The sequence below is a fragment of the Heptranchias perlo genome, unplaced genomic scaffold (genome assembly GCF_035084215.1).
Source record: "Heptranchias perlo isolate sHepPer1 unplaced genomic scaffold, sHepPer1.hap1 HAP1_SCAFFOLD_73, whole genome shotgun sequence".
Taxonomy (NCBI): Eukaryota; Metazoa; Chordata; class Chondrichthyes; order Hexanchiformes; family Hexanchidae; genus Heptranchias; species Heptranchias perlo.
Genome location: NW_027139761.1, coordinates 1,440,023 through 1,463,046, shown reverse-complemented (window position 1 = coordinate 1,463,046; position 23,024 = coordinate 1,440,023). Strand labels below are relative to the sequence as shown.

Below are 23,024 nucleotides of genomic sequence, written 5' to 3'. Positions count from 1 at the left end.
TCATTATTATCATTAGCCTTTTATGTATCTTCTTGCACTGCATCTCCTCAATAGCCCCGGGTTATCACAGCATCGCTTTCTGCAAATTAAATCCCAGTGTGAAAACATATACGATTTCAAACCTAAGCAAAGTGTTTGAGATTGGAAGGAGAGTGCGAGTGGGGATCATGGGCCTGGGGGGCAGTGAGATCATCTCTGAATGCTAAGATATTCCGCAAAGCAAAGAAGCAGGGAGATGAGACATTTGCGTCTATTTTTCCCGGTATGTGCAAAATCCATCCCTTCTCAATGGCCAGCACCATCCTTTCCCTCTCCCTGCTGACCAGGTCAAGATGGGTTTCATGTATTCGCTGTGTTTGCATCAAGCATCTAATTCAACTGGCAGCTGGAGGTGCAGAGGAAGCAGGAAGGAAAGAAGATTCAGAAACAGGAGATTCCACGTGAAACGGGCCGAATCTTGTGTGTGCCAGTTGCTTCAAATGATCCACGGCAGCCCTGCGTCGCCTCACAGATTTCCCAGGAGCTGCATCGATTCGGCCCGTGCGTGTGTGTATTTTGGAAATGGAAACAGGGCCACCCGCTGCATGTGGGAGTATTTCACCTCAATTTTCCATTTCACGCGCAGGCCTATCCGCACTCGGTACTGTCATGGCCTGAACACGTCTTTCGTGTTCTCACACAAAATGCCACTTTTGCGAACAGCTTGTCTGGACTGGACTGCACTGAGCTGGGACACTGGGAGCATTCAATGAATGAAATCAGCACTTCAAACAGAAAACATTCTTCACTCACTCATCCTGATACATTCGGGTCTCCATACTTGAATTATTCTTTCATTTATTGGAACATAGGAACATGAGTAGGCCATTCAGCCCCTCGAACATCCAGGTTCATACATCCTTCCTGAGGTGGGGTGCCCAGAATTGAATGCTGTCCTCCAGATGGGGTCTTGCCAGAGCTCTGTGCAGCTTTAACATAACTTCTACCCCTTAGTATTCCAGCGCTCATGAGATAAACGGGGAGAGTGAGAGCTCAAGATGGAAAGCGAGAGTGAGCAAATGGGAGAGAGAGAGAGGACTATGCATTGCACAAACCGTCGCTGTGTCGCTTTCTCAGGAGCTGCTTTGAATCTCCACTGAGCTTTTGAACCACTTACTGCACCGCAGCAAAAGTTCCAAAGCAGCATATGGGTAACGTGAAATAACCTAATCGATAGCCGATTTGTGGCGCCATGGGTACCACGTGGGACTTCTTCTAATCACTGCAAAAGTTGTGTGTCCAAATCTCACCATCGTTGAATTTTAGCTCAGGGTTCGGTGATTTCGGCGCTGGGAAGTGAAATTTTGCATCAAAACCTCAACAGGATCATTAATGCCCTTCAAGGAAGGGAAACAACCCCCTACACTTCCTCTTATACAAGTGGCTCCAGTCCCACCCGAATTTATAATGCTTAATCCACTCTGAGCTGGATTGGCGAAACACTCTCAAGAAGGAGGCTCATCATCTGCTCACCGCAAAAGTCAATCTGCTGGACTTCCGGTTCTATCAGACTGCATGTTCCATCAGACAGGTTTCCAACTGGACAAATGCATCCGGCTGCCGTGCAAGCATTGGTGCTTGAGGGGTGGAATTCTTGCTTGCAGTAATTCTATGCTGTAGAAGTAGCTCCTGAAGATCGCAAGATGGAAATTATCGTGGCTGAGCGGTCTAACGCGCTGGTTTAAAGCTCAAGCTAAATCCCATAATTTACAGATGGATCAAAATCATAGTGCGTGGCTCCAATACCGCAGTCTACCTCCTGTAAACTGATAACACTAAATATCACATCTGCTATTGCAACAAGAGGAACCACGTGGCGAGACAAATAATTGATGCATTTTGGAACACCTCAATTATTCCTTTTTCTCCGTTCGAAATGTTCAAAAGGAAAAAGATTCGTTTATCTAGGTGAGACTCAACTAACAACCTCGCCATTTCCCGACCCTGTACAGTCATATAAGGACGACGCACTGACTGATTGCGCCGCTAGAGCCCGGTCACTCTGATCAACTGTCCCACTCTGCTGGAAAGAATCTTAAGGTGAGAGACGCTTACCTGTGGAAACGTGTCCTGTCCCCTTGATGAAAATAATATCTGCATTTCACTTTTAGCTTCTTTCACATCCTCTGCTCCATCGCACGACAATCGGGTTTTCTGTGAACAGATCAAAATAAACATTGCCAGAAATTCTAGCATCAGTGGGATTCAAACCCACGCCTCCATAGAAATTTGATGGAACACTTTAGACCGCGAGGCCACGCTACCATAATGTCACAGTAACGTTTAAAGAGCTGTTTAATGCTCAAATTAATGAATTGAAGCTGATTGATCGCATTTACCCCGTGCTGGGGTTGTTCTCCTTCGAGCAGAGAACGTTAAGAGGAGATTTGATAGAAGTGTTCAAAGTCATGAAGGGTTTAGATAAAGTAAATAAAGAGAACCTGTTCCCATTGGCGGAAGGATCGAGAACCAGAGGACACAGATTTACGGTGATTGGCAAAAGAACAAAAGGTGACATGAGGAAACACTTCTTTACCCAGCGAGTAGTTATAATCTGGAATGCGCTGCCTGAAAGGATGGTGGAAGCAGATTCAATCGTGGGTTTTAAAAAGGAATTCGATAAATACTTGAAGGCATAAAAATATCGAGCGACCGGAAGGAGCGGGGGAATGGGACGAACTGGATTGCTCTTGAAATGACCCGGCACGGGCTCGATGGGCCGAATAGCCTCCTTCTGTTCTGTAACCATTTTATGATTGTATGATTCTATTGAAAACCTTTATTTTCTTTGCATGCATTTCTCTTTCTCTCCCTATCTCTGTCTCTTGTGTTGTTGCCTGATGGGCTTTTTAGGCTTCTAATGAGACCCTAATGTATCAGGATGAGTGAGTGAAGATTTTTTTCTGTTTGAAGTACTGATTTCATTAATTGAATACTCCCAGTGTCCCAGCTCAGTGCAGTCCAGTCCAGACAAGCTGCTCGCAAAAGTGGCATTTTCTGTGAGTACACGAAAGACGTGTTCAGGCCATGACAGTACCGAGTGCGGGTAGGCCTGAGCGTGAAATGGAACAGCGACGGCTGATCGAACCTGCAACACCAGCAGAGAAGATTAAAGAAAGACTGAGACGGGAGGAAAATTGAAGGTGTAACCCAGCTGCTGCAGCCAATGTCTACACATTTATGTATCGTCGCTCTCACAGTGAATCAAATCACCAATTTGATTAAAGTATTCTTATGGTAGAGTGTATGTTATCACCATGCCGAGACAGACGGCAATCATATCAGAGAATCAGACATTCTGAAAAATTTACGCCAGTGGAGGCCATTCCGCCGATCGTGTTTGTACCGGCCGGAAAAGAGGTATCCAGCATCGCCCGACTTACCAGCGTTTGGTCCGTAGTCTTGTCGGTTATGGCTCTTCAAGTGCATATTGAAGTGCTTTTTAAATCCGATGAGGGTTTCTGCTTCTCCCACCCTCTCAGGCAGTGAGTTCCAGACCCCCACCACCCGCTGGGTGGAACAAAATCCCCTCTGCTCCACTCTAATCCTCGACCAATTACCCTAAATCGATGCGCCCTATTTATTGACCTCCCTGCTAAGTGAAACAGGTCCTTCCTTTCCACTCTATCCAGGCCCGTCATAATTTTGTACACCTCAATTAAATCTCCCCTCAGCCTCCTCGGTTCCAGAGAAAACACCCTCAGCCTATCCAATCTATTCTCATAGCTAAAATTCTCCAGTCCACTAAACATCGTCGTAAATCACATCTGTACCATTTCTCGTGCAGTCGCATCTTTCCTGTAATGTGGTGACCACAACTGTATGCAATACTCCAGCTGTGGCCTAACTAGTGTTATATTCATTTCAAGAACAACCTCACTGCTCTTACATTCTATGCCTGGGCAACACATGTAAAGTAAATAAAATGTCTCAAGATGATGAAGAGATTGATGCTGAATGTGAATTTCCCCAAGGTCAGGCGGTCTAATTGATATTGGATAACGGGATAGAGAACGACAGATCGAAGTTTGCCGATGGACCCAAAATGGGAAGCGATGTTAGCAGTGTAGATGAAAGCATAACATTCCAGATAGACATTAATATAATAAATGAATGGACAAAACCGTGGCAAATGGATTTCAATTTTGGCAAGTGTGAGGTCATCCACTTTGGACTTCACAAAGATAGATCAGAATACTTTACAAAAGGTGAAAAATTCGAAACTGTGGAGTTCCAAAGGAACTTAGGTTTTCCCTGTACATAGATCAATAACATGTCATGGACAGGTACAGGAAATAATTAAAAAGGATAATGGAATGGTGGCCTATATATTTAGAGGACGAGAATACAAGGGAATAGACATTATTCTACAGCTACAAAAAGCGCTGGTTGGACCACACCTGGAGTACTGTGTTCAGTTCTGGGCACCGCACCTGAGGAAGGATATTCTGTCCTTGGAGGGAGTGCAGTGTAGATTTACTAGAATGATGCCTGGGCCCGATGCGTTAAATTACGAGAAGAGATTACACAAACTATGGTTGTATTCCCTGCAATTTAGTAGATGTAAAGGCTGATGTGATCGAAATTATCAAGATATTATTAGGAACTGATGGGGTAGTTAGAAAGAAACTATTTCCGCTCGTTGGGGTGTCGAGGACTTGGGGGCATAGCCGAAACATCAGAGTCAGGACTTTCAGGAGTGAAGTTAGGACACACTTCTACAAGCAAAGGGAGGTAGAAGTGTGGAAATCTCTTCCACAAACGGCAGTTGATGCGAGCTCCATTGTTAATTTCAAACCCGGATTTATATATTTTTGTTAACCAAAGGTATTAAGAGATATGGGAGGAAAGCGGGGACAGGGAGTTCGGTTACAACTCATTGAGCAACGGAACAGGCTGGAAGGATCAAATACCAAACTCCTGTTCCGAAGTTCCTCCTTGGTGCAGAATGCAAAACGATCGTGCATTGGCCGGGAATCGAACCCGGGTCTCCCGCGTGGCAGGCGAGAATTCTACCCCTGAACCACCAATGCTGGCTTGTGTAGAATTTGCATGTTTCTAAATGGAATCCTGTCTGAACTAACATGCCGTTTCCAGCTGCGATGGACGAGTGGTTGAAGCTGTTGTCTCAAAACCCCAATGGAGTTTTCCTGCCTTGGTTTGAATTCGGCTCGCAGTGCTCCGGTTTAAAGATCTCTTCAATGCTCAAATACATAAATTGGAATTAATTGACCGCATTTACCTCTGTCCCAGCATGAGAGATACTTCAACGTGGCCGGTACTTTTAATTGGGCGTCCAATTTTCTCTTCCAAGATTTCAAGACCGAGAAGCAATATTTCCCAATCTGTAACTTAAATTCCGCTAGTTTTCAAAACCTGACATTTATACTCTTTATTTTCTTTGCATGCATCTCTCTATCTTTCCCTGTCTCTGTCTCTTGTCTCTCTGTGTGACCCCTGATGGACTTCTCAGGCTTCCTTGAACGGCAAAGGCTGACCGAACCTGCAACACCAGCAGAGCAGGGGAAAAAAATGGGCTGAGACGGTAGGAAAATAAAGGTGCAACCCAGCTGCTGTAACAAATGATTACACACTTATGTCTCTGCTCTCACAGTGAAACAAAGCACCAACTTGATTAAAGTATACTTATGGGAGAGTGGATGTTATCACGATGCCGAGACAGACGGCAATCATATCATCGAATCCTAGAAAGTTAGGCCACAGAAGGAAACCATTCTGCACATCGTGCTTGTGCCGGCCGAAAAAATCGATACCGAGCCGCATCTCACTATCCAGCGTTTGATACCTAATACTTTTAGTAACGGATCTTAACATGCATATTGAAGTTTTTTATTTTTTCAATGCGATGAAGGTTTCTGCATCTCCCACCCTTTCGCGCAGAAATTTCCCGACCCCCACCGTCCACTGGGTGGGAAAAAAATCTTCCTCTCCCCTCTAATCCTTCTACCAATTACCTTAGATCGATGTACCCTGATTATTGACCTCCCTGCTAAGGGAAATAGGTCCTTGCTATCCACTCAATCTCGGGCCGTCATAATTTTGTACACCTCAATAAAATCTGCCAACAGCCTCCTCATCTACAAAGCAAACAACCTCATCCTATCCAATCTAATCTCATAGCTAAAATTATCATGTTCTGGCAACAGTGTCGTAAATCTCCCCTGTACCATCTTTAGTGCAATCACATCTTTCCTGTAATGTGGTGACCACAACTATATGTTGCTTTCTTGCTGAGGCTGAACCATTGTTTTATAAATTTCTACCATAACCTCCATGCTTTTACATTCTATGCGTCAGCTAATAAAGGAGAATATCCTGTATGCCTTTTTAACCACTTTAACTACGTGTCCTCTTACCTTCAGGAATCTGTGGACATGCACTCCAAGGTCCCTCTTTTCATCGACACCTCTCAGTATCCTCCAAAGCAATGTAGTTTCAGAGCAACTAATTCTGAAACGTCTTGCTTGATAATAAAAGTCGCACAGACGAAACCGAATTAGTAAAGGGAAACTAATATTGGCGACAGGAAATAGTTAGTGCACAGCTTGATATTAGTGCACACCGGAATGGAAAACGAGATTGGATGCACAGAAGAGGTCTGAAAGGATAGCCGATCGGCTTTGGAAGACAACGAAACTTGTCACTGGCTGCACAAAGCAAGTAACAGCGCCTGGTTGATCCAAATGCATGATTCTCGCTTTGAGGCTTTAGTTAATTGAAGTCCGAGAAGTTCCGCGTTCAAATCCCGGATGAGCCTTGCTGTTCCACAACTTTGAGTGAAGAGACACCAATTGGCTTCTGACATCTTCTCAGTATTGCTGTTGGTAGGATTGAATTACATGCAGAGCATGTTTGAGCTCCAGAAGACAGAGTGCTGAGTTTCCCAAGGCGCAACACATGTAAAGTAAATAAAATGTCTCTGGATGATGAAGAGATTGATGCTGAATGTGAATTCCCCCAGTTCAGGCGTTCTCATTAATATTAGATGACGGGTTCGAGAACGACATATCGAAGTTTGTGGATGGCTCCAAAATGAGCAGCGTTGTGAGCAGTGCAGATGAAAGCATAACAATCCAGAGAGACATTAATATAATAAATGAATGGCCAAAACCGTGGCAAATGGATTTCAATTTTGGCAAGTGTGAGGTCATCCACTTTGGACTTCACAATGATAGATCAGAATACTTTACAAAAGGTGAATAATTCGAAACTCTGAAGTTCCACAGGAACTTAGGTGTCCATGTACATAGATCAATAACATGTCATGGGCAGGTACAGGAAATAATCAAAAATTCTAATGGAATGGTGGCCTGTATATTTAGAGGATGAGAATACAAGGGAATAGACATTATGCTACATCTACACAAAGCTCTGGTTGGAACACACCTGGAGTGCTGTGTTCAGTTCTGGGCACCGCACCTTAGGATGGATATACCGTCCTTGGAGGGAGTGCAGTGTAGATTTACTAGAATGATACCTGGACTCTAAGCCTTAAATTACGAGGAGAGATTACACAAACTATGGTTGTATTCCTTGCAATTTAGTAGATTAAAGGCTGATATGATCGAAATTATCAAGATATCAAGAGGAACTGATGGGGTAGTTACAAAGAAACTATTTCCGCTCGTTGAGGTGTCTTGGACTTGTGTCATCGCCTAAACATTAGAGTCAGGACTTTCGGGAGTGAAGTTAGGACACACTTCCACAAGCAAAGGGAGGTAGAAGTGTGGAAGTCTCTTCCACAAACGGCAGTTGATGTAAGCTCAATTGTTAATTTCAAACCCGTGATTTATAGATTTTTGTTAACCAAACGTATTGAGAACTATGGGACGAAGGCGGGTCCAGGGACTTCGGTCACAACTCAGCCATGATCTCATTGAGTTGCGGAACAGGCTGGAAGGACCAAAAACCACAATCTTGTTCCGAAGTTCCTCCTTGGTGCAGAATGCAAAATAATCGTGCATTGGCCGGGAATCGAACCCGGGTCTCCCGCGTGGCAGGCGAGAATTCTACTCCTGAACCACCAATGCTAACTTGTACAGAAATTGCATGTTTCTGAATGGAATCCTGTTTGAACGAACATGCCGTTTACAGCTGGGATGGCCGAGAGGTTGAAGCGGTGGTCTCAAAACTCCGATGTGGTTTTCCTGCCTAGTTTTGAATTCTGCTCGAAGCGCTCCTCTTCAAAGATCTCTTCAATGCTCAAATATATTAAATGGAATTAATTGACCACATTTACCTCTCTCCCAGATGCTTCAACGTGGCCGGTGCTTTTAATCGGGCGTCCAATCTTCTCTTCTAAGATTTCAAGACCCGAGAAGGAATCTCTCCCAATTTGTAACTTAAATTCTTCTAGTTTGCAAAACCTGACATTTATACTCTTTATTTGATTTGCATGCATATCTCTATCTTTCCCTGTCTCTGTCTCATGTCTCTCTGTGTGTCCCTTGCTGGACTTCTCAGGCTTCCTTGAACGGCGAAGGCTGATCTAACCTGCAACACCAGCAGAGAAGGCTGGAGAAGAGGACTGAGACGGTAGGAAAAGTAAAGGTGCAACTGAGTTGCAGCAGCCAATGTCTACACACTTATGTCTCTTCGCTCTCACAGTGAAACAAAGCACCAATTTGATTAAAGTATACTTATGGTAGAGTGTATATTATCGCGATGCCGAGACAGACGGCAATCATATCATCGAATCATAGAAAGTTAGGCCACTGAAGGAAGCCATTCTGCACATCTTGCCTGTGCTTACCGAAAAATCGGTACCGAGCCTCATCTCACTTTCCAGCGTTTGGTCACTAATCTTGTAGGTTACGGATCTTCACGTGCATGTTGAAGTTTTTATTTTTCAATGCGATGAGGGTTTCCTCCTCTCCCACCCTTTCAGGCAGTGATTTCCCGACCCCCACCGCTCACTGGCTGGGAATTAAATCTTCCGCTCCCCTCTAATCCTTCGACCAATTATCTTAGATCTGTGTACCCTGATTATTGACCTCCCTGCTAAGGGAAATAGGTTCTTGCTATCCACTCTATCTAGGCCCGTCATAATTTTATACACCTTAATTAAATCTCCCAAAAGCCTCATCAGTTCCAAAGCAAACAACCCCAGCCTATCCAATCTATCCTCATCGTTAAAATTCTCCAGTTCTGGCAACGTTGTCGTAAATGTCCTCTGTACCCTCTCGAGTGCAATCACACCTATCCTGTAATGTGTGACCACAACTGTACGCAGTATTCTGGCTGTGGCCTAACTATTGTTTCATACATTTCTTCCATAACCTCCCTGCTCTTTGATTCTATGCCTCGCAAATAAAGGAGAGTATCCTTTGTGACTTCACAACCACCTTATCCACCTGTTCTACTACCTTCTGTGATCTGTGGACATACACTCCAACGTTCCACTGTTCATCTGCACCTCTCAGTCTCCTCCCAAGCAATGTAGTTTCAGAGCAACTAGTTCTGAAACGTCTTACTTCATAATTCTAATCGTACAGTCGAAACCAATTTGGTAAAGGGAGACTAATATTGGTCACTGGAAGTCGTTAATGAACAACTTGATATTGCTGTGCACCAGAATAGAAAACGAGATTGGATGGACAGAAGAGGTCTGAAAGGATGGCCGATCGGCAGTGGGAGGCAGCGCACATTTTAACTGGTGTACGATTTCAATGTCAGCGGTTCGTGGGTCTCGGGGTATGATTCTCGCTTAGAGCTTTTGCGTTAAATGATATACGTGAGATCTCAGTTTCAAATTCCGCACGATCTTTCCTATCTCAGTGCTTTTCGTGAAAAGTCAGCAATTCGCTTCCGACATCATTTCGGTGTTGCTGTTGGGAGAATTGATTTTTTTCCAGAGAATATTTGAGCTCCAGAGGACAGGGTGTGGAAGTTTCCAAGGCGCAACACACGTGAAGGAGCGGGTGAGTGGGACGAACTGGATCGCTCTTACAATGAGCCGGCACGGGCTCAATGGACCGAATAGCCTCCTTCTGTGTTGTTACCATTTTATGACTGTATGATTCTATGTATTCTCTTTATTTTCTTTGCATGCATTTCTTTATCTCTCCCTGTCTCTGTCTCTTGTATTGTCCCCTGATGGACTTCTCAGGCTTCCTGAAACGGCGATGCCTGATCGAATCTGCAACACCAGCAGAGAAGGTCAATAAGAAATAGGAGCAGGAGTCGGCCAATCGGCCCCTCGAGCCTGCTCCGCCATTCAATAAGATCATGGCTGATCTGATCCTAATCTCAAATCTAAATTCATGTCCAATTTCCTGCCCGCTCCCCGTAACCCCTAATTCCCTTTACTTCAAGGAAACTGTCGATTTCCGTTTTAAATTTATTTAATGATGTAGCTTCCACAGCTTCCTGGTGCAGCAAATTCCACAGATCTACTACCCTCTGAGTGAAGAAGTTTCTCCTCATCTCAGTTTTGAAAAAGCAGCCCCTTATTCAAAGATTATGCCCCCTAGTTCTAGTTTCACCGATCCTTGGGAACATCTTTACCGCATCCACCCGATCAAGCCCCTTCACAATCTTATATGTTTCAATAAGATCGCCTCTCATTCTTCTGAACTCCAATGAGTAGAGTCCCAATCTACTCAACCTCTCCTCATATGTCCACCCCCTCATCCCCGGGATTAACCGAGTGAACATTCGTTGTACCGCCTCGAGAGCAAGTATGTATTTTCTTAAGTATGGAGAACAAAACGGTATGCAGTATTCCAGGTGCGGTCTCATCAATACCTTATATAACTGCAGCAATACCTCCCTGTTTTTATATTCTATCCCCAGAGCAATAAAAGCCATCATTCCGTTGGCCTTCTTGATCACCTGCTGCACCTGCATACTAACGTTTTGATTTTCTTGCACGAGGACCCCCAGATCCCTTTGTACTGCAGTACTTTCCAGTTTCTCGCCTTTAAGATAATAACTTGCTCTCTGATTTTTCCTGCCAAAGTGCATAGCCTCACATTTTCCAATATTGTATTGCATCTGCCAAATCTCCGCCCGCTCACCCAGCCTGTCTATATCCCCCTGTCGGTTTTTTATGTCTTCCTCCCTCTCCACTTTCCCTCCCATCTTTGTATCATCTGCAAACTTTGATATGTTACACTTGGTCCCCTCCTCCAAATCGTTAATATAGATTGGAAAGAGTTGGGGACCCAGCACCGACCCCTGCGGAACACCACTGGCTACTGGTTGCCAGTCCGAGAATGAACTGTTTATCCCAACTCTCTGCTTCCTGTTAGATAACCAATCCTCCACCCATGCCAGAATATTACCCCCAATCCAGTGATTCTTTATCTTGAGCAATAATCTTTTATGTGGCACCTTGTCGAATGCCTTCTGGAAGTTTAAATACACTACGTCCACTGGTTCCCCTTTATCCACCCTGCACGTTATGTCCTCAAAGAACTCAAGCAAATTTGTCAGACATGACTTCCCCGTCGTAAAGCCATGCTGACTTTGTCCTATTAAATTATGTTTATCCAAATGTTCCACTACTGTCTCCTTAATAATAGATTCCAAAATTTTACCCACCACAGATGTTAGGCTAACTGGTCTATAATTTCCAGCCTTCTGCCGACTACCCTTTTTAAATAAGGGTGTTGCATTTGCAGTTTTCCAATCTGCCGGGAACTTTGCCGAGTCCAGAGAATTTTGGAAAATTATTACCAAAGCATCCACAATCCCAACTGTCACTTCCCTCAAGACCCTCGGATGTAAGCCATCAAGTCCAGGGGATTTATCCGCCTTCAGTCCCATTATTTTACTGAGTACCAATTCCTTAGTGATTTTAATCGTATTTAGCTCCTCCCCCCCTCGAGCCCCCTGTTTGTCCAGTGTTGGGATATTCTTAGTGTCCTCTACCGTAAATATTGAAACAAAATATTTGTTCAGCATTTTTGCCGTTTCCATGTTCTCATCCTCGAAAGGGACCGACGTTTACCTTTGCCACCCTTTTTTCTTTTTATATAACTATAGAAACTCTTGCTATCTGCTTTTATATTTTTTGCTAATTTATTTTCATAATCTATCTTCCCTTTCATAATCAATCCTTTAGTTACTTTTTGCTGTCTTTTGAAGTCTTCCCAATCTTCTATCCTCCCACTAAGTTTGGCTACCTTATATGTCCTTGTTTTTAGTCGGATACTGTCCTTAATTTCTTTACTTAGCCACGGATGGCTGTCATTTCTTTTACACCCTTTTTTCCTCAGTGGAATATATATTTTTTGAAAGTTGTAAAATAACTCCTAGAATGAACACCATTGCTCATGTACCGTCTTACCCTTTAATCTATTTTCCCAGTCCACTTTAATCAATTCCGCTCTCATACCATCATAGTCTCCTTTATTCAAGCTCAGTACGCTTGTTTGAGAACCAATCTTCTCACCCTCTAATTCGATATGGAATGTAACCATGTTATGGTCACTCATTCCAAGGCGATCCTTAACTAGGACATTAATAATTAATCCTGGCTCATTACACAGGACCAGGTCCAAGGTTGCTTGGCCCCTTGTTGGATCAGTTACGTACTGCTCAAGAAATCCATCCCTAATACACTCAATAAACTCTTCCTCAAGGCTGCCCTGCCCAATTTGATTTGTCCAGTTAATAAAGAAAGATTGAGACAGTAGGAAAATAAAAAGTGCAACCCCGCTGCTGCAGCCAATGTCTTCACATTAATGTTTTCTTCGTTCACTGGATGTGGGCGTCGCTGGCGAGGCCGGCATTTATTGCCCATCCCTAATTGCCCCTTGAGAATGTGGTGGTGAGCCGACTTCTTGAACCGCTGCAGTCCGTGTGGTGAAGGTTCTCCCAAAGTGCTGTTAGGAATGGAATTCCAGGATTTTGACCAAGCGACGATAAACGAACGGCGATATATTTCCAAGTCGGGATGGTGTGTGACTTGGAGGGGAACGTGCAGGTGGTTTTGTTCCCATGTGCCTGCTGCTCTTGTCCTTCTCGATGGTAGAGGTCGTCGGTTTAGGAGGTGCTGTCGAAGAAGCCTTGGCGAGTTGCTGCAGTGTATCCCGTGGATGGTACACACTGCAGCCACTGTGCGCAGGTGGTGAAGGGAGTGAATGTTTAGGGTGGTGGCTAGGGTGCCATTCAAGGGGGCTGCTTTGTCCTGGATGGTGTCGAGCTTCTTGAGTGTTGTTGGAGCTACACTCATCCAGGCAAGGGGAGAGTATTCCATTATACTCCAGACCTTAGCCTTGTAGACGGCGGAAAGGCTTTGGGGAGTCAGGAGGTGAGTCACTCTCCGCAGAATACCCAGCATCTCGTCGCCACAGCATTTACATGGCTGGTCCAGTAAATTTTCTGGTCAATAGTGACCGCCAGGATGTTAATGGTGGGGGATTCGGCGATGGCAATGCCGTTGAACGTCAAGGGGAGGTGGCTGGACTCTCTCTTGTTGCAGATGCTCATTGCCAGGCACTTGTCTGGCGCGAATATTACTTGCCACTTGTCATCCCAAGCCTGGATGTTGTCCAGGTCTTTCTGCATGCGGGCTCGGACTGCTTCGTTATTTGAGGGGTTGCGAATGGAACTGAACACTGTGCAATCATCAGCGAACATCCCCATTTCTGACCTTATGATGGCGGGAAGGTCATTGATGAAGCAGCTGAAGATGGTTGGGCCTGGGACACTGCCCTGAGGAACTCCTGCAGCAATGACCTGGGGCTGAGATGATTGGCCTCCAACAACCACTACCATCTTCCTTTGTGTTAGCCACTGGAGACTTTTCCCCTGATTCCCATTGACTTCAATTTTACTAGGGCTTCTTCGTGTCACACTCGGTCAAATGCTGCCTTGATGTCAAGGGCAGTCACTCTCACCTCACCTCTGGAATTCAGCTCTTTTGTCCATGTTTGGACCAAGACTGTAATGAGGTCTGGGGCCGAGTGGTCCTGGCGGAATCAAACTGAGCATCGGTGAGCAGGTTATTGGTGAGTAATTGCCGATTGATAGCACTGTCAACGACACCTTCCATCACTTTGCTGATGATTGAGAGTCGACTGATGGGGCAGTAATTGGCCAGATTGTATTTGTCCTGCTTTTTGTTGACAGGACATACCTGGGCAATTTTCCACATTGTCGGGTCGGTGCCAGTGTTGTAGCTGTACTGAAACAGCTTGGCTAGAGGCGCAGCTAGTTCTGGAGCACAAGACCTCAGTCCTACCGCCGGAATGTTGTCGGGGCCCATAGCCTTTGATGTATCCAGTGCATTTAGCCGTTTCTTGATATCACGTGGAGTGAATCGAATTGTTTGATGACTGGCTGCGATGAATATTGGGAGGAGGCCGTGATGGATTCATCCACTTGGCACTTCTGGCTGCAAACGCTGACAGCCTTGTCTTTTGCACTCACGTGCTGGACTCGTCCATTACTTAAGGATGGGGATGTCTACAGAGTTCACAGAGCCTCCTCCTCCCGTTAGTTGTTTAATTGTCCACTACCATTCACGATTGGCTGTGGCAGGACTTCAGAGCTTTGATCTGATCCGTTGGTTGTGGATTCGCTTTGCTCTAATCTACAGCATGTTTAGCCCTGAGTTGTAGCTTCACCAGGTTGGCACCTCATTTTTAGGTACGCCTGGTGCTGCTTCTGGCATGCTCTTCCACACTCCTCATTGCACCCGGATTGATTCCCTGGCTTGTTGGCAGAGTGAGGAATATGCCGGGCGAAGAAGTTACAGATTGTGCTGGAATACAATTATGCTGCTGCAGGATGGCCACACAGCACCTCATGGAATGCCCAGTTTTGAGCTGCTGGATCTGTTCTGAATCTATCCCATTTAGCACGGTGGTATTGCCACACAACACGTTGGATGGTATCCTCAGTGCGAAGACAGGACTTCGTCTCCACGAGGACTGTGCAGTGGTCACTCCTACCAATACTGTCATGGACAGATGCATTTGCTACACGTCGATTGGTGAGGACGAGGTCAAGTTGGTTTTTCCCTCGTGTTGATTCATTCACCATCTACAGTCGGCCCAATCTTGCAGCAATGCCCTTCAGGCCTCGGCGAGTAGTGGTGCTACCGAGCCACCTTTGGTGATGAGCATTGAAGTCCCCCAGCTACCCTCAGTGCTTCCTCCAAGTGGTGTTCAACATGGAGGAGGACTGATATCAGCTGCTGAGGGCTTGTCAGTAGGTGGTTTCACTTACCCATGTTTGACCTGATGCCATGAGGTCCACAGTCAATGTTGAGCACTCCCATCCTGACTGCATATCACTGTACCGCCACTGTCTGGTCCGTCTGTCCTGCCAGTGGGACAGGACATACCCAGGGATGGTGATGGAAGAGTCTGCGGATTTTGGCTGAAAGGTATGATTCTGTGAGTATGGCTATGTCAGGCTGTTGCTTGACAAGTCTGTGGGATAGCTCTCCCAATTTTGGCACAAGTCCCCAGATGTTCGTGAGGAGGACTTTGCAGACTCGACTGGGCTTGGTTTGAGCCTTTGTCGTGTGCGGTGCCCAGTGGCCCGTCCGGTTTTATTAAGACTTTTTTGTTAATCGAGATTTTACAACTGAGTGGTTTGCCAGGCCATTTTAGAGGGCAATAAGGAATGAGCTTCATTGGTCGCTGTGGGTCTGGAGTCACATAGAGGCCAGACTGGGTAAGGAAGGCAGGTTTCCTTCCCTGAAGGGCATGAGTAAACCAGATGGGTTTTTACAACAATCCGGTAGTTTCATGGCCACCATTACTGAGACTGGTATTTTAATTCCAACTTTTATTTTTCATGAATTGAATTTCTCCAGCTGTCATGGCGGGATTATGAACTCGTGACCCCGGATTCTGAGTCCAGGTCTCTGGCTTATTAGCCACTTAACATAACCACTATGCTACTGTATCTCTTCGCGCTCCACTAAGTTACTCTCTTTTCATTTCTCTTATTTCCTGCTTTTTCTTTCTGCCTCCAGCACCTTTGTCTGTATTCTGTTTTTGTTCTCTCATGTGTCTCTGCTGGATGATCCAAAATTCAGACCTGTCGCTTCTTCCAGCATTTTCTTCCTTCCACAATCATCGTCCATTTCATTGAGACTTTCCTGCGGCCTTGCCAACTCTAACATTCACTTTCACATTCTTACGCCTTTAAGTTTGCTCCACATCGACCGCTGTTTCTCGGGGGCACATGTCCCGCTCGCACCAATGTTCATTTGTGCCTTGAAACCAATCGATACATTTTGATCTGCGTGACTGTTCCATAGACAAGCACTAAGAAAGCAGGGCAGGCATTCGGAAGGACAGCGGCATACTTTTCCGTGAAATTTCCATGGGGTAACTTGTGACACGGGGGATGTTAACTGAAGAACTGGGTTTTGTTTCCATGGTCATTGGCGCTTTTCCCCGAGCAGTTGATGTGCGGGAGAGACGGGCGGCGCGACATAGCTGCGAATGACGGCTGAAAGGTGCACTTTTGGCAATCTGGGCGGTGCAGTCAGGTCGGAAATGTTCCGCTTGATCTTAATAGGTCTGTGGAAATGTCCGATTGAAAAGGAATGTGGAGAAATGAGAAGAGCGGGAATGGTGAAAAAGTGTCGATTACAGGAGGTTGGCCGTGAGCGAAAGGTCCTTTGAATGTCCGGCGCGGAGGGGATTTTGTTCAGAAACGACAGACTTTAAAGCGCGTGGGGAAAGTGAAGTGCGAGCTTTGTCCTTGGGTGAAATTGGGTGTTTTCAGGAAAACAGCCATTGTGAAATCACAAAAATGAAAACAGAAAATGCTTGAAACACTCAGCAGGTCAGGCAGCGCCTGTGGAGAAAGAACCAGAGGTAAGGTTTCAGCTCTCTAAACTTTTTCATCAGCAGTGGATGTACTGGTAGGTAGGAGAGCATCTTAACTCTCTCAGATGCTGGATTCAATTTTTCGATTATGTAGGTTCGAATCCCATCTCTGTCACAATTCGTCGAGCTGTTTATTTTGGCCGCCTCACCTAAAAATCTTCTTTCCAAAGAAGTGCGTTTCCCCATTGCTGGCTTACATCTGTTTGCACAAATCAGCAAAGTCTGAATTGCCACCCAAAATGTTTCTTGCACGGAGGTGTTGGGAGTGAAAGGGGTGATCCAGGTGATGTTTCAATCAAAGTGCGCAATGGCCCCCTGGTAAACGAAGTATCTCTTATGGTGAGCATAAGATGAAAGATATGTACCATAATTATGTATTTCTTCTTTGCATCACACTAGGATTTATTATCAGGGAATGGACATGAGCAGGTCGATTTACGTCACGCGCCGGTCACTTTGCATCGCCCCCGACACACAGAATAGAATCATAGAAAGGTTACAGCATGGAAAGAGGCCATTCGGCACATCGAGTCCGTACCGGCTCTCTGCAAGAACAATCCAGCTAGACCCCACCGCCCCACCCCGCCCTTTCCCTCCAGCCCTGTATTTTTTTTTTCGTTTCAAATACTTATCCACTTCCCTGTTGAAGGCCATGTTTGAATCTGCCTCCACCACCCCCTCGGGCAGTGCATTCCAGATCCTAAACAATCGCTGTGTAAAAAACTTTTTCCTCATGTCACCTTTGGCTCTTTTGCCAAACAACTTAAATCGATGTCCTCTGGTCATTGACCCTTCCACCAATAGGAACAGTTTCACTCTCTCTACTCTGTCCAGACCCTTCATGATTTTGAATACCTCGATTAAATCTCCTCGCAACCGTCTCTATTCCAAGGAGAACAACCCCAGCTTCTCCAATCTATCCATGAAACTAAAGCCCCTCATTCCCGGAATCTTTCCAGGAATCCCCCACCATCATCATCCTGGTGGTCATCATGAACCAGAAAGCTAACTGGACTCGCCACCAAAATACTGTGGCGACAAGAGCAGGTCAGAGGCTGGATATTCTGCGCCCAGTAACTCACCTCCTGACTCCCCAAAGCCATCTCCTCAGCTGCAAGGCGCAAGTCAGGATTGTAATTGAATACTCATGTGATGGTCATCTACATGAAATGTTTACTCTGTTTCTATATCTAAAGATTCTGCCTGACCTGCTGAGGATAACCAGCATTCACTGTTTTGATTTCAGTTTGGCAACATAGCCAGTATTTTCATTTTGAATAAAGGAGCTTTCGCAAGTTTGCGCATGTGACGAGGTGGCCGAGCGGTTAAGGCGATGGACTGCTAATCAATTGGACTCTGCACGCGTGGGTTCGAATCCATTCCTCGTCGATGTTGTTTCTTTCATTCAGTCCATCCAGAAAGTCTGGTCAAGTCCTTAACTTCTCGAAACGGCAAACGGAGGTTTTTGCGTTGAAATCAGCAACAGTTCCGACCAAGAAGGTGTTGAGATTGTAAGGTCGCATATAATCAAAGTGCACAGTGGTGTCATTGTAAAACGAGTAAATCTTATGGTCAACGGAAGAGAAACTTATGTACCATAATTATGATTTATGTCCGGATCATTCCGAATCTGTGTCTGTTTAAAAGGGATGTGCTGTAAGTCCCGCATCATTCCGTGTCTGTGTATGTTTAAAAGGGATGTGCCGTAAGTCCCGGATCATTCCGTGTCTGTGTCCGTTTAAAAGGGATGTGCTGTCAGTCCCAGATCATTCCGTGTCTGTGTCTGTTGAAAAGGGATGTGCTGTCAGTCCCGGATCTTTCCGTGTCTGTGTCTGTTTAAAAGGGATGTGCTGTCAGTCCCGGATCATTCCGTGTCTGTGTCTGTTTAAAAGGGATGTGCTGTCAGTCCCGGATCATTCCGTGTCTGTGTCTGTTTAAAAGGGATGTGCTGTCAGTCCCGGATCTTTCCGTGTCTGCCTCTTTTTGAAAAGGATGTGCTGTTAGTCCTGGATCCTTCCGTGTCTCTATCGGTTGAAAAGGGATGTACTGTAAGTCCCGGATCATTCCGTGTCTGTGTCTGTTTGAAAGGGATGTGCTGTCAGTCCCGGATCATTCCGTGTCTGTGTCGGTTTAAAAGAGATGTGCTCTCAGTCCCGGATCATTCCGTATCTGTTTCACCCGATTTTCTTAATACCTTTTCTCTTCTGAACTGAAATGACGATCCTCTCTCGAGAAGAAGGTTCACCGCCTGCTGTTGAGATCAAATTCATCCTGCTGGGCTTCCATTCCAATCTCCGCACTCTATCCCCCATTCAGTCCCACCCCCGCCTGGACATTATAATCTGCGATATTCATAAGGGAATGGAGAAGCCGAATATCATGGTTATAATTTTCTTGGCTCCACAACACAGAATATTGTCAATTCCAACGATTCAGATGGATTCATAGAATCATAGAATCTTACAGTATTGGAGAAGGCCATTCGGCCATCGTACCTGTGCCGGCTATTTTTCGAAGCCCTGTCCAAATTAGACCCACACCCCAGATTTTCCCCATAACCCTGCAAATTAGTCCTCCTCAAGTACATGTCCAATTGCCTTTTGAATGATCCTGTGGAATCTGCTTCCACCACCCTTTCAGGAAGTGCGTTCCTGATCTTAACAAACCCTCTGTGTGAAAAAAAATCTCTTAGATTTCTCTCTAGTTATTTTGCCAAATATTTTAAATCTTTGCTTACTGACCCAGTTGCCAAGGAAACAGCTTCTCCCTGCTTGCTATTTCAAAACACCTCATTATTCTGAATACCTCAATACGGTCTCCCGTTAACCATCTCTGCTGTAAGGAGACTAATCCCAGCTTCTCCCATCTCTCCAAATAACTGAAGTCCCTCCTCCCTGGTACCATCCTGGCCAACCTGCTCTGAATCCTCTTCAATCCCTTTTCATCCTTCGTATAGTATGGTGCCCAGAAGTGAACAATACATTCCAGCTGAGGCCTAACCAGTGATTTGTAAAGGTTTAGTGTGATTTCCTTGTATTTAAATTCAATGCCCCCATTTACAAAGCCAAATATCCCATACGCTTTTTTAACTACCTTATCAACTTGCCCTGTTTTGTGAATATGCTCCCCCAGTTCCCTCTGCTCTTGCAACTCCACATAAATTGTTCCATTTAGATTATACTGCCTCTTCTTGTTCTTCTTCCAAAAGTGCATCACTTCACACTGATCGGCGTTAAATCTGTCACGTGACTGCCCATTTCCCCAGTCTGTCCATGTCCTCCTGAAGTCTGCTGCTATCTTCCTCACTATTTTCTACGTTGCCAAGTTTTGTATCATCCGCAAACTTCGAAACTGTACTCCCTATTCCTACATCCAAATTATGTATATATAACAAGAAAAGCAATAGTCCTGGTACCGACCCCTGGGGGATCCCACTGCATATTTCTCTCCAGTCAGAAAAACATCCGTTCACCACGACTCCCTGCCTCCTATCCTTTAGCTAATTACGTGCTCACGTTACCACCGGTCCTTTAATCCCACGTGCTTCTAGTTTTCGAATTAGTCTGTTATGTGTTAATTTCTAAAATGTGTCCTCAAAATAACTGTAACCCCGTAATTTTATTCTGAAGCAATGAGAATACGGATATTCAGACCGAGTGATGGATTGGGTTCATTCCCATTACCCGCAGGTGACGGGACCCGAGGAGATGAAATCCCATCTGGGTTTATATTTTCTGAAAACGGAGACGGAAAATCGCAAAGCTCATCCCGTCGAAACACGACAATTGAATTGAAGATCCGACAGTCTGGAAACCTGGGCGTTCCAAAAACCCGTCTGGAACGCCCAGGTTTCCAGACCTGGCCGTTCAAAGAAGCCGTATAAGTCCATCAGGGGGAAAGACATGGAGAGAAGAAACGCAGACAGAGAGAGAGATACATGCAAAGAAAAATAGTATAAATCTCCAAATTATGTGATTGAGCAGAATTTAAGGTACAGCTTAAAGGCAATTTGTCGCATGTCGTGAAATCTTAGAGGTGGACATACGGCTGGATTATATTGTTATTTCTTGGAGAAATAAGCACTGCTTGGTAATTACAGCTCTGATTTATTTAACCATTTTTACAGTTGCGGTGTAAGCAGACCTTAGTCAATTCTGCATTCATATTGTTACTGCCCCCTTTATTCCATGGGCCGCAATCTTGATGATAAGCCGACCATGCGGCACTTTATCAAACGCCTTTTGAAAGCCCATATACACCACATCAACCGAATTGCCCTCATCGACCCTCTCTGCTACCTCATCAACAAACTCTTACAGGTTAGTTGAACGCAATTTGCCTTTAACAATTCCGTGCTGGCTTTCCCTAATCAATTCACCCTCGTCCAAGTGACTGTTAATTCTGTCCCGGATTATCGTTTCTAAAAATTTCCCCACTACTGAGGTTAAATTGACTGGCTTACAATTGATGCTTTTATCCGTATAACCTTTTTTGAACTAGAGTGTAACCTCTGCAATTCTCCAGTCCTCTGGCACCACCCACATATCCAAGGATGTTGGTAGATTATGGCCAGTACCTCCGCAATTTCCACCCTTACTTCCCTCAGCAACTTCGCATGCATCCCATCCGGACCTGGTGGTTTATTTACCTTAAGTACAGCCAGCCGTTCAAGTGCCTCTTCTTTATCAATTTTCGACCATCCAGTATCTCAACGACACCTTCCTTTGCTGAGACTCTGGCAGCATCTTCTTCCTTGGTAAAGATAGATGCAAAGTACTCATTTGGTACCTATGCCATTCCCTCTGCCTCCATGAGTAGATCTCCTTTATCGTGCCTAATCGTACTCACCCCTCCTCTTACTACCCGTTCACTGTTTACATGCCTGTCGAAGACTATTGGATTCCCTTTTATGTTGGCCGTCAGTCTATAGTCATATTTCTCTTTGCTTCTCATTTCCTTTTTCGCTTCCCCTCTGAGCTCCCTAAATTCGGCCTGGTGAATGAGCGTATAAAAAAAGTTAGCATTTCTTTCAGCCGGAAACAGAAAGTTAGTGGTTGATTAATGGCGATTTGAACAAGTATTAGTCTTTTTTACAGAGTTTAATGACTTTTGCGAAATTAATACAGTGAACTAATACAGTAAAGTTGAATTCCTGATCGGGAACCGCCTCAGACAGCGCATTACTGCCCATCCCTGGGAAACAAGATCCGACCGAAACTTTGACAACACATCGCAGGTCCCGCTGCAAAGTCACAGCTTGCCAGCTGTTCCGAAATTTGGAGCCTGGAAAGGGAGTTAAACGCTGGACCTCCAGCTCAATACCCACTTTAAAAGTCTAATACTCTACTGACTGAGCTACCCAGGCTCGATACTACATAAGCTCCCATCGGACATATTCATGGGAGGTCTCTGAATTATCCCTGCAGCCGTCGAGCAAGGGTGAGGTCCGTTTGATAAAATTCTCAGTATTGTGTTGAGGAGAATCCTTGTTCCTGTTGAACATGATGTAAGAAACATGGACAGTGAACTCGTGAGTTTACAATTCTTCTTGTTTGTGCCAAATGTCTTGTCATTCGTTAGCAGCAATTAAAATAGCACTTTCCCCAGCGGCTCAAAAGCTGAACTTGTCCCACACGGGAGCTGGAAAAGGCCTCTCGACCTTTCAGCGTATTAACATCTGTAAGCTGAATAATTTCACCCGTGAAACAGTGACATCAGGCAGCATATTTCTCTTCCAAATTTTCCCAACACGAAACTTCCAACCGATGAATATCGGCTTAACGAAAAGAATAATTGTTTGTTTGGTTCTTTAGATTTAAAGATCTTGTACCGGCCCCTTTGCCATATGAGCTGCCGCTAAAAGTCCCCTCTCCCCTATGAACAACTAAACTGGCACGTGCTATTGCAAGACGGTCGGCCAGAGGAACTCAAGAGCCCACATGGGAACACTAAGTAGTAGAAGCGTTATGGAACATACCAGTTGTACCTTGAACTCCGGTCAAAATGTTCGGAGTGAAAGGTTTGATTGTTTTAGAAGACGATCTAACTCACAACCTGGTCATTTCTGGAGCCCATACTGCTATAAATAAGTAATGCATGGTTAACAATTGTGCAACACGAGAGCAGCGAACAACCGACAGCATCAGCGCTCCTGCCAAACAG

At 45.1% G+C, this 23,024-nt stretch overlaps 2 non-coding genes across 2 annotated transcripts; both read right to left on the bottom strand.

Annotated features, from left to right (window-relative positions):
* Positions 1–5,001: 5,001 nt before the first annotated feature.
* On the bottom strand, positions 5,002–5,072 carry trnag-gcc (transfer RNA glycine (anticodon GCC)). The gene has a single exon. It is a non-coding gene; the product is annotated as a tRNA-Gly (tRNA).
* Positions 5,073–8,019: 2,947 nt separating this feature from the next.
* On the bottom strand, positions 8,020–8,090 carry trnag-gcc (transfer RNA glycine (anticodon GCC)). The gene has a single exon. It is a non-coding gene; the product is annotated as a tRNA-Gly (tRNA).
* Between the last annotated feature and the right edge of the window lie 14,934 nt (positions 8,091–23,024).